This window comes from Heliangelus exortis, chromosome 1 (assembly GCF_036169615.1).
Source record: "Heliangelus exortis chromosome 1, bHelExo1.hap1, whole genome shotgun sequence".
NCBI classification, from domain to species: Eukaryota; Metazoa; Chordata; class Aves; order Apodiformes; family Trochilidae; genus Heliangelus; species Heliangelus exortis.
This window is the reverse complement of record NC_092422.1, coordinates 112628980-112637614: the sequence shown is the minus strand read 5'-3', so window position 1 is coordinate 112637614 and position 8635 is coordinate 112628980. Positions and strand designations below refer to the sequence as shown.

The following is an 8635-nucleotide window of genomic DNA, read 5'->3' as shown; positions in this document are numbered from 1 at the left end:
GAAAGCAGCAGTTCTGCTCCCTTTTCCACTGGAGATGCAATGTCATATTGTCCCATATGCCACCTTACTCCCTCATCCCTGTCCCAGGCACTTCCTTCTACCCATGCTTTATTCCCAGCTCCAGCCCAGCAGTGCAATCTGTGTAGGACACATTTCACAGCACTCCTCTTCAGAAAGTTAAGTAATTCTCAGATGAAGAAAGGCGGGGGTGGGAAACAGAATCTATCTTGGGGGGAGGCAGAAATGGGATGTGGACCAAAAAAAACCCAAGAAGCAGAACTGACGCAGAGAAACAGTAGTTCCTGTGAAGTCTTAGGACAGCTAGTTAGCAAAGCTAGGAACTGAACTTAATTTTTATCTAAGTTGCTGCATCCAATTCTAATGTTTAAGTAACCTTTGCATGTGGGAAGATGCTGGTCCAAAGCCAATAAGGTTTCAGCCCAAATCCCTCAGCACAGAGCAGGGTGATGATAAGAATGCCTTTCAAATGTTTATCTCCTTCAAAACCAGATCAAGCCTGCTTTGCCTTTCCTAAAGCCATTCTGGAAAAGAGAGCTTTTCAACCTATTTAGGAAACCTTACCAAACTCGAAACATCTTTCATTTGTATTAACACAAACCAGATGCCATTGCAGGGGAATGAGCAGAGTTGTGACTATTAAGATCAAGTGCAACTGAGTGCAGGGTGCCCAAAACAGGGAGCCCAAAGCACTTTGTCATTCTCATGTGTTCTGTGACACAGAAGCCTTGTACACCTACACTTGTACTATATGGAGTAAAAGTCACCCCTGATCTGACAGCCAACACAGAGCCTGTGCACTACTGAAGTCCCATGCAGGCCTAGCATTTAAAATAATCTCTTATTTACTGATAAAGTAAGCATCAGAAAATAAAGTCATATATTTAATAAACAACAGCAGCATGGACTGAATTCAAGCATCTGAGAGAAAAGCACTCTTTCCTAAATGCTGAGTATTGTCCCAGTCATGCTGCAATGGCTGCAAATGGCACCCCCATCAGCAGTGTCAGTAGTTTTTTTCAATTAACTAGGGCAGGGTAATCTTTGCATTCACAAAGGGAAATGCAGCAAACTTCAACAATCAAGGTGACCATTTTGTGCTTTTCTAACTCTAAATTAAAAAGGTAAAGAAGAAAAAGTGGAGTGAGATGGGCTGGCTGGGAAAGAGAAAAACCAACACTGACCCCCTTTGTGGATCTCTTCTAACCTAAAATTCAGTAAAGCCAAACTGACATCCTTCATCTGATCCACTCCTTTTGAAGAGAGGATTTGAGTAAGAGAACAGCATAAGTTATTGGGGAAAACATAGACAATTCTATCAATTCCAAACAGTCAAAAAGCAGGACTTGACTGCACTTCCTCCCAAGTCTCAAGACTAATTTAAAATCCACGGAAATTTTGTAGAAAAAGAGAGCTCTGGTTTTTTCATATATTCTGATTTCCTAGTTCACAGAGTATACAAACACTTTCAATATGTTTCACCATTTTTCACTTTCAGTTTTTTTCAATTATTTCTCAAAAATGCTGAGCCTAGAAATGTGTTTTTCAAGATTCTTGTTTAAGCACTTGAAATGAGAGCTGGGATTAGTTTTACAGGACACTAAACGCTATGAAACTAATGATAAATACACCAGACTTAGCCACACAGCACTAATTTAAAAAAAAAAAAAAAAAGAAGGAAAGAAATAGCAAACCCATAGCCATGTTGAAGTAAGGAATATTTCCTGTAAAATCGAGACCTTTCAACCTCTTCCAGTCCAGTATTCAGGATTTTGTAATCTGAGATAAACCTGGCAGAAAGTCATGGCATCACCTAAGCAGAGGGATGCCAACACTGCTGAAGGGAAACCAGTCTGTATGTGAAGCAGCAGACCTGGCAGAAGACCAGTTGGCTCTGCAGAAATTGTACTTAGGCTTGACCATTGACTCACAGTCATTGAATCCTTTCCTGGTTTTAAACTTTATTTCAAGCCCATGCTTATTACAACAGCAAGATGTTACTGTACTGGCCTGCATCTTTAAGGTTACAGTGGTGTTTGCACTGTACATCATCTGTACAACATCACTGGTGGTGGCATTTTGTGCCAGTTGTTGGTGAGACCCGTAGGCAGGAGAAGTTCTGCTAATAACATTGTGCCTATACTTCCTTTTCAAGACACAGTAGTTCCACAGGGCACTGCTACATTATTCCCCACTGTTTCAGGGTACTGGTTTGTGTAGCTGATGCTCTGCATAGTAATCTGGACCCATCCATTGAGAAGTCTAGAAAAAGCAGCAGGGCTGCCCACATGCTGAAGATGAAAAGATATGTGCAAGTGCCTGTGGGTCAGAGCCATCAGACTTGGCTCTGTCTTTCTGAGACCCGTATGTGAACAGTGTTGATTTCAGTCTTACCCAACTTGTGAACTTTCATCAAAATCAATAAAGTTCAGTCCTAAGCAAGAGTCAGGCACCTAAATACTTTTCAGGACCTCAGCTTAGCTGGGATCTATTTACAAGGAAGACTGGAAAAACTGGACCTCAAGTGGGAGGGAATCAATCAAAGAGTGTTGCAAAGATATGCAGGGATGGAAAGGACACTGCACATTCTGTTCATACTTTCTCAGACTTAAAAACCCTGAACTGGTCAAGCTGTTGGACTAGATGGCCATTGTAGGGCCCTTTCAACTGAAATAGACTATTCTACTTGAAAAATCTAACTAAACTTCATGAAGACCATGGCACAGTCTGCCTTATGCTATCTTAAAATCATTCAAGAAAAATAAAGGGAAGTTTTACCAAGCTTAACATTAAAGCCATGTCATAAAGCCCAGTATGTAAAAACCAGCAAGGCAAAGCTACATTTTTGTAAGATGAGAGCTTTAGTTTACATGCACAATCAAATTCTCCAGGCCTGAATGAGACATGTCACCACACTGCAGAACCTGGCCCTAAGAAGTCGAGGCCCAAATCGTGGACAACAGAGAAGACAACACAGGTGCTCGAGAGAGTTCTGAGAGAAAACTGAGGGAAATTACAAGAACTGAAGCTAAAACAGTGAAAGAGAGACACAAAGCCACCTGAAGAATATGCCATTATATAATTGCTTAAAATAAAAGCATGCTCCTCTATCTTAGGAGATGAGATGAGTAGGATAATTTAATACCATCAAAATTTCAAGAATTTGGATAAAGCTCCCCAAATAACTTTGCAAAGAACAAAAAAAACCAGCACAGTATATCAAATACCATCCTTGAAAAGCAGAGGATTTGCCAAGTGAAGCAGAGCCAGCTGATAATGTTGATATAATTCTTTTAATCTGCATTGGGAGCTCTTAACCCTTGACCAAAGAAAACAGAGATGAGAACAGAAGGAATAAGCTCACAATGATGCATGAGTAGAAGGCGGAAGTGTGATCACAGATGAAGATAGAGGCAAGGAAAAAAAAAGCAAATAAATTCTACAGAAGCAGAAGAAAATGGGCCTTTGGCACAACATGTGGCCTCAGAATGAACTTCTAGCATGCCATGGTTGTGTACAAGCTTTTGTTTCAGCTAACATAAACATATTGCTAAAGCTTCTTTTAAGTTGTAAGTTACTTAAGACTCTGGATCAGGTTCTGACCCATGTTACAGTGCCCAAGCTTTGGCTTGGGAATGGAAATATTAATCAGCAGCAACATAGCCATAATTACACAAATTATCCAAAATTAATTGCTTTTGTCTGCCACTGAAATCTAGCAGGTGTCATGGCTATGTCCAGGGGTGAATGTGATTCCCATACACTGGTTTCCACCCAGGCAAGCTCACGGTTATTTTTCCATCTCAGCCCTTACTTCTCTTTTCATCTGGGTGTCAGGGAAAATGGCCTTTTAAAGCATTTAAGATGGCCTTTTATGACTCTCACCTTGGTAGCCCCCAAGCTAGGGTAACTATAATCTGGGACAGAAGCAACTAGCTTCTCCTCTGTCATTGTCAGGCTTCTCTTCATCTAGTTTCATATGATAAAAGAAAGACAGCAGCTTTTAACAGCGTATCATACTGTAATGTCAGATACACATCCCCACTGACCCAAGTCCTGGTCCCAAGCTCACTGATAACAGTAGAAGCTTCTGAATTGATTTTTAAAGGTATGCACTATTCCTTGTGTGAGGAAATAGAAATACCTCACAGAGAACAGAGAAAGCTCATGTATCTTTCTCAGTCCTAAGCTAGCATCAGGCAGAGGATTATGCTAGAACAAAAAAATAAATTCTGATCATGATCTTCCACAAAAAGCTCCTTTCTTCCTCTATTTATCTTCATCTTGCTTCTTCAGAGTGACTTTGTGTCCTGGTTTGGGCCAAGGTAAAGGTTACTTTCTGTCTTGTACTTTTGCTTTCAGCTAAGCCTCTTGTAAGTAGCTGCACTTGCTGAAATTAACAGCAAGTTTCTCAGTCAGTGTCTGCTTCTGGGACTGATAACACTCAATGTTTATAGTTACTGCTAGAGACTGGTGTGCAGAGCCAAGGACACTGCTCAGTTCTGAGGAATATTTTGCCCTCTGGAAGGAGAAAAGGAGTAAAAAGGTCACACATGCAAACCCTCCCTTAGGAAGGAACGGACAAGAGAGATGCCAAAATTGACCAAACAGAGTATTCCATCCCATACACATCATACTCAGTATAAACTGGAGGGATCACGAGGGTCAAACCCTTTTTCCTGCTTCCCCTTCTTTGCCTGTCCCTATTTGCTTCAGCATCCTGGGAGGATTCCATCCATTCCTCTGCCTGTGATCCTGATCCATGCCAGCCCATATCTGTGTGTTCCTGCCTCCAGCTCCCGACTGCTGCTGACCCCAGGAGTCCAGCCTGGACTTTCCCAGGGCTGCCCTGCAGCCTCGCTGGTGATGTGAGAGTTATTGGGGGAAAGTGGGGAAGAATGTGGTATCAATTTTCCTGTATATTTGCATATACTTAGTATTTTTTTCCTTTTTATCACTACCGTTTCATTAAAACTGTGTAGTTTAGTTTCCAACCCATAAGTCTCTCTCCCTTATTCTCTCTCCTTTCTTTGTCAGGGAGAGGGATTAATAGAGAGTATCTGTTATTCGGTTTAATTGCCAGGCCAGCATTAAACCATGACAGGTTGGCACTGGTGGAAAATTTGAGGTGGCCTTGGAGAAACTCTTACCCACATAACAGAGAGAACACTTCTCTCACATATTTCTGACTTCTCCTGGATGGACCTCTCAAAGAGCCAAGTCTGTGGCTTGCTCACCTACATCTGTACTGCTGGCAAGCAACAAACAGTGTAAGTAGCACTTGCTGTCTCTTCTGTGTTAGAAACTGACTTGTGACCATAAACTTAGTACAAGGCTAGCAATCAAATACTTACTAAATTGTAACAAGCCTCCACTTGCTATAACTGACTGTAGCATCAAGAAGAGATTTTTCCATGGATTTTATTTGCTGCATGTGCCGCACTGGGTTGGAAAAAGTCACTTACTCCAATTTCTTTAACTGTGCTCCAGGGAGAGAACTAGATGAGACAAGACTGATACAAACGTCCTTCTCTACCACTTGGAAATGCTAAATCTGAACCTTTTCAGCAGAACAATCTGCAGTTTGCTCTTTTGCTTGTTCAATATTACCTGCTTTCCAGCTGCCTCTGTCTGACATTTGCCTTCACTGCAGGTGGGAACTACAGCATACACAACACAGCTTCTGCACTTAGCTCTGCAGCACAGCAAACACTGAATTCGCAGGCCAATCCTGAGCTACCATTTGTAGCTACCCTCTGCATTATTTAACAAAGCAGACAAGGGAAAAAGGGCTTTGAGTAACTAAGTGCTGTTCAGCAGACACAGTAAATACATAAATCACCACGGCATTAACGTGATTACTGAGAGATCATCAGTGCTCTGCACCCACATCATACAGATACAACATATTCACAGGATTACTAGCAGGAAATATCTATCACGACTTCAGGTCATTCCTTTCCTCTGTTAAACTGACAATGTCTCCTGGCCCCCTGGAGAGTATAAATGGGCTGCGTTCCTCAGCAATGGTGGGATTTTGGGTCAGTGTGAGCTGAGAACACGACCACACTGCTCTCTCAGGGCCAAGGAATCCACCACCACCACCTCCATTCCTGCCTCTGCTCTGCATGTGACAAGCTGCTCCACAATGTAATTAGCTTGACCTGGCTTCTGTCAAGTCCTCTGAGGTGCCCCTTTCACTCTCTTTCCTCTCACACCCTAGTAACAACTGTAATGACTAAACAACAAAAAGCATTAATATCAACAATGAAATCATTGACACCATATGGAATTTTTGACATTTAAGCACAACCCAGTGGGACCTCCACATGTCGTTGAAAAACAAAATAATATTAACACATTAAGAACCACTATTCTGGTGCATTAGAACAAACCTTTTTTAAATATCAAGACTCTTTCTCTTAACTGACATTAAGGTTGACTCTAATTTTATTGTATTTTCCTTATACTACCAGCCACCTAGACCCAGTGGTCAGCTAAATACTTTGGAAGAGATTTCTCAGACACCTGTGAATCTATTCAGGGACTGAGGACAGGAAAGCACAAGAATGAGAATAATAATAAGAACTAGAATACTTTCAGTTGGAAGGCACTTACAAGGGTCATCTATTCCAAGTGCATGACCACTTCAGGGTTGATGAAAAATTAAAGTAAATTATTCTGGGCATTGCCCAAATGCCTCTTAAACACTGACAGGCATGGCATATCAACCACCTCTCTAGGAAGATTGTTCCCGTGTCTGACCACTCTCTTGGTAAAAAAATGCTTCCTAATGCTCAGTCTAAACCTTCCCTGGTGCAGCTTTGAACCATTCCAATGCACCCCATCACTGTATACACCAGGGAGAAGAGCTCAGCAACTTCCTCTCCACCTCCTCAGGAAGTTGTAGAGAACAATGAAGTCACACTTCACCCTCCTTTTCTTCAAACTAGACAAGCCCAAAGACCTTAGCTGCTCCTCACAGGACATGCCTTCCAGCCCTGTCCTCCTCTGTACACATTTGAGGACCTCTTTCTTAAATTGTGGGGCCCAGAACTACACACATCACTCAAGGTGAGGTGGCACCAGTGGTGAATACAGCAGGAACATCACCTCTTTTGACTCTTTTGGTGATGCTGTTTGATGCACACCAGGATGCGGTTTGCCCTCTGGGCTGCCAGAGCACTACCTGCTCATATTGAGTTGGCTGCCAACCACCACCCCCAGATCCCTTTCTGCAGGGCTGTTCTCCAGCCACTCCTCTTCTAATATATATGTGTGCCTGAAGTTACTCTGCTCTAGATGCAGAATTTGGCATTTTGACTTATTAAATTTAATCACATTAATCATAGCCCAATGCTTAAGTCTATCCAGATCCCTCTGCAAAGCCTCTTGTCCCTCAAGAGAGTCTACAGCATCTCCCAGTCTGGGATCATCAGCAAACTTGCTAATGGTACACTTGACTCCTGCACAGAATATATTGCACAGAACTGGCCCTAAAATTGAACCCTGAGGAACACTGCTGGTGACTGGTTGCCAGCCAGATGTAGCCCCATTCACTACAACCCTTTCAGCTCTGCCCTACAGTCAGATCTTCACCCAGTGCACCATGACATCTGCTCATCCCATAGCTTGATAACTTGTCAAGAAAGATGCTGTGAGGGACAGTATTGAAAGTCTTACTTGAATCCAGAAAAACTACAACCATCACCTTCCCTTCATCCACTGGGGTGGGTGGGTGATCTTAAAATAGGAGTATATAAAATTACTTAAATATTGTATGTGCAAATTATATACACAAATTATATATACATATTCAATAAAGCTAGTAACATATTTCCATCATGTGCTGTATGATTATCTTCAAAGATATTGAGATGTTGTTAAATCTTTGTGAGCTGGAAGTTTACAGCAGCAATGAATTAACTCTTTTGATCAAGTGGAAATAAAGAAAAAGTGACTAATATATACTATTTTCCTGCTTGTTCTGTTTAAAAAATTGACTCAGTCTTCATTCTGTTGCTTAGAGGGCTACGCCAAATAAACAAAGAGGATAATGATGTAGTGTGGGATGAGCCCAACTAAAGAAAATCAAGATATAAACCCTTTCAGAGTTAAACACCCTGAGCAGAAAGGATGGGCCATGTAAAACATACCTCAATTCCCATGCTGGCTCTGAATTTTCATCTTCCTCCTTTGTCACCAAGTGTCTTAGCCACAACAGACAGCAGACTGCAGTGTGGTGCTGACACAGTGAAGCATCTTGAAATGAACTTGCTGGAGCAATCTAATTCCAGCTGGCCAGAGCTTGGCATTAAAAATTTTATCATGCTTCTGACGTTAACTAAAAATTATAAAAAACAGCTAGTGATTCAGAAATAGATGTCATCAGAAAAGAGACTATTTGCCACTCTTAGGTTTTCCTTTCTGCTGAGACGTAGATCTTCCTGATAAAAAGCCTATGTTGTCTAGAAGAGGAAGGTAAATTACCCACAGTGTTCCATTCTGTTAAAATCAGATATATTTCTGTATCCCAGCTAGTTTACTTAGCATTTGCTTGAGTGTTGCTAGGTGGTACTCCATGCAGCATACAATGCAAACACCCAATGTTTTTTAC

General features: G+C 41.6%; 1 long non-coding RNA gene across 9 annotated transcripts in view; it reads right to left on the bottom strand.

Annotated features, from left to right (window-relative positions):
• LOC139803196 (uncharacterized) overlaps nucleotides 1-8635 on the bottom strand; it is a 186803-nt gene that overhangs the window by 148521 nt on the left and 29647 nt on the right. The gene's annotated exons all lie outside the window — the stretch shown is intronic.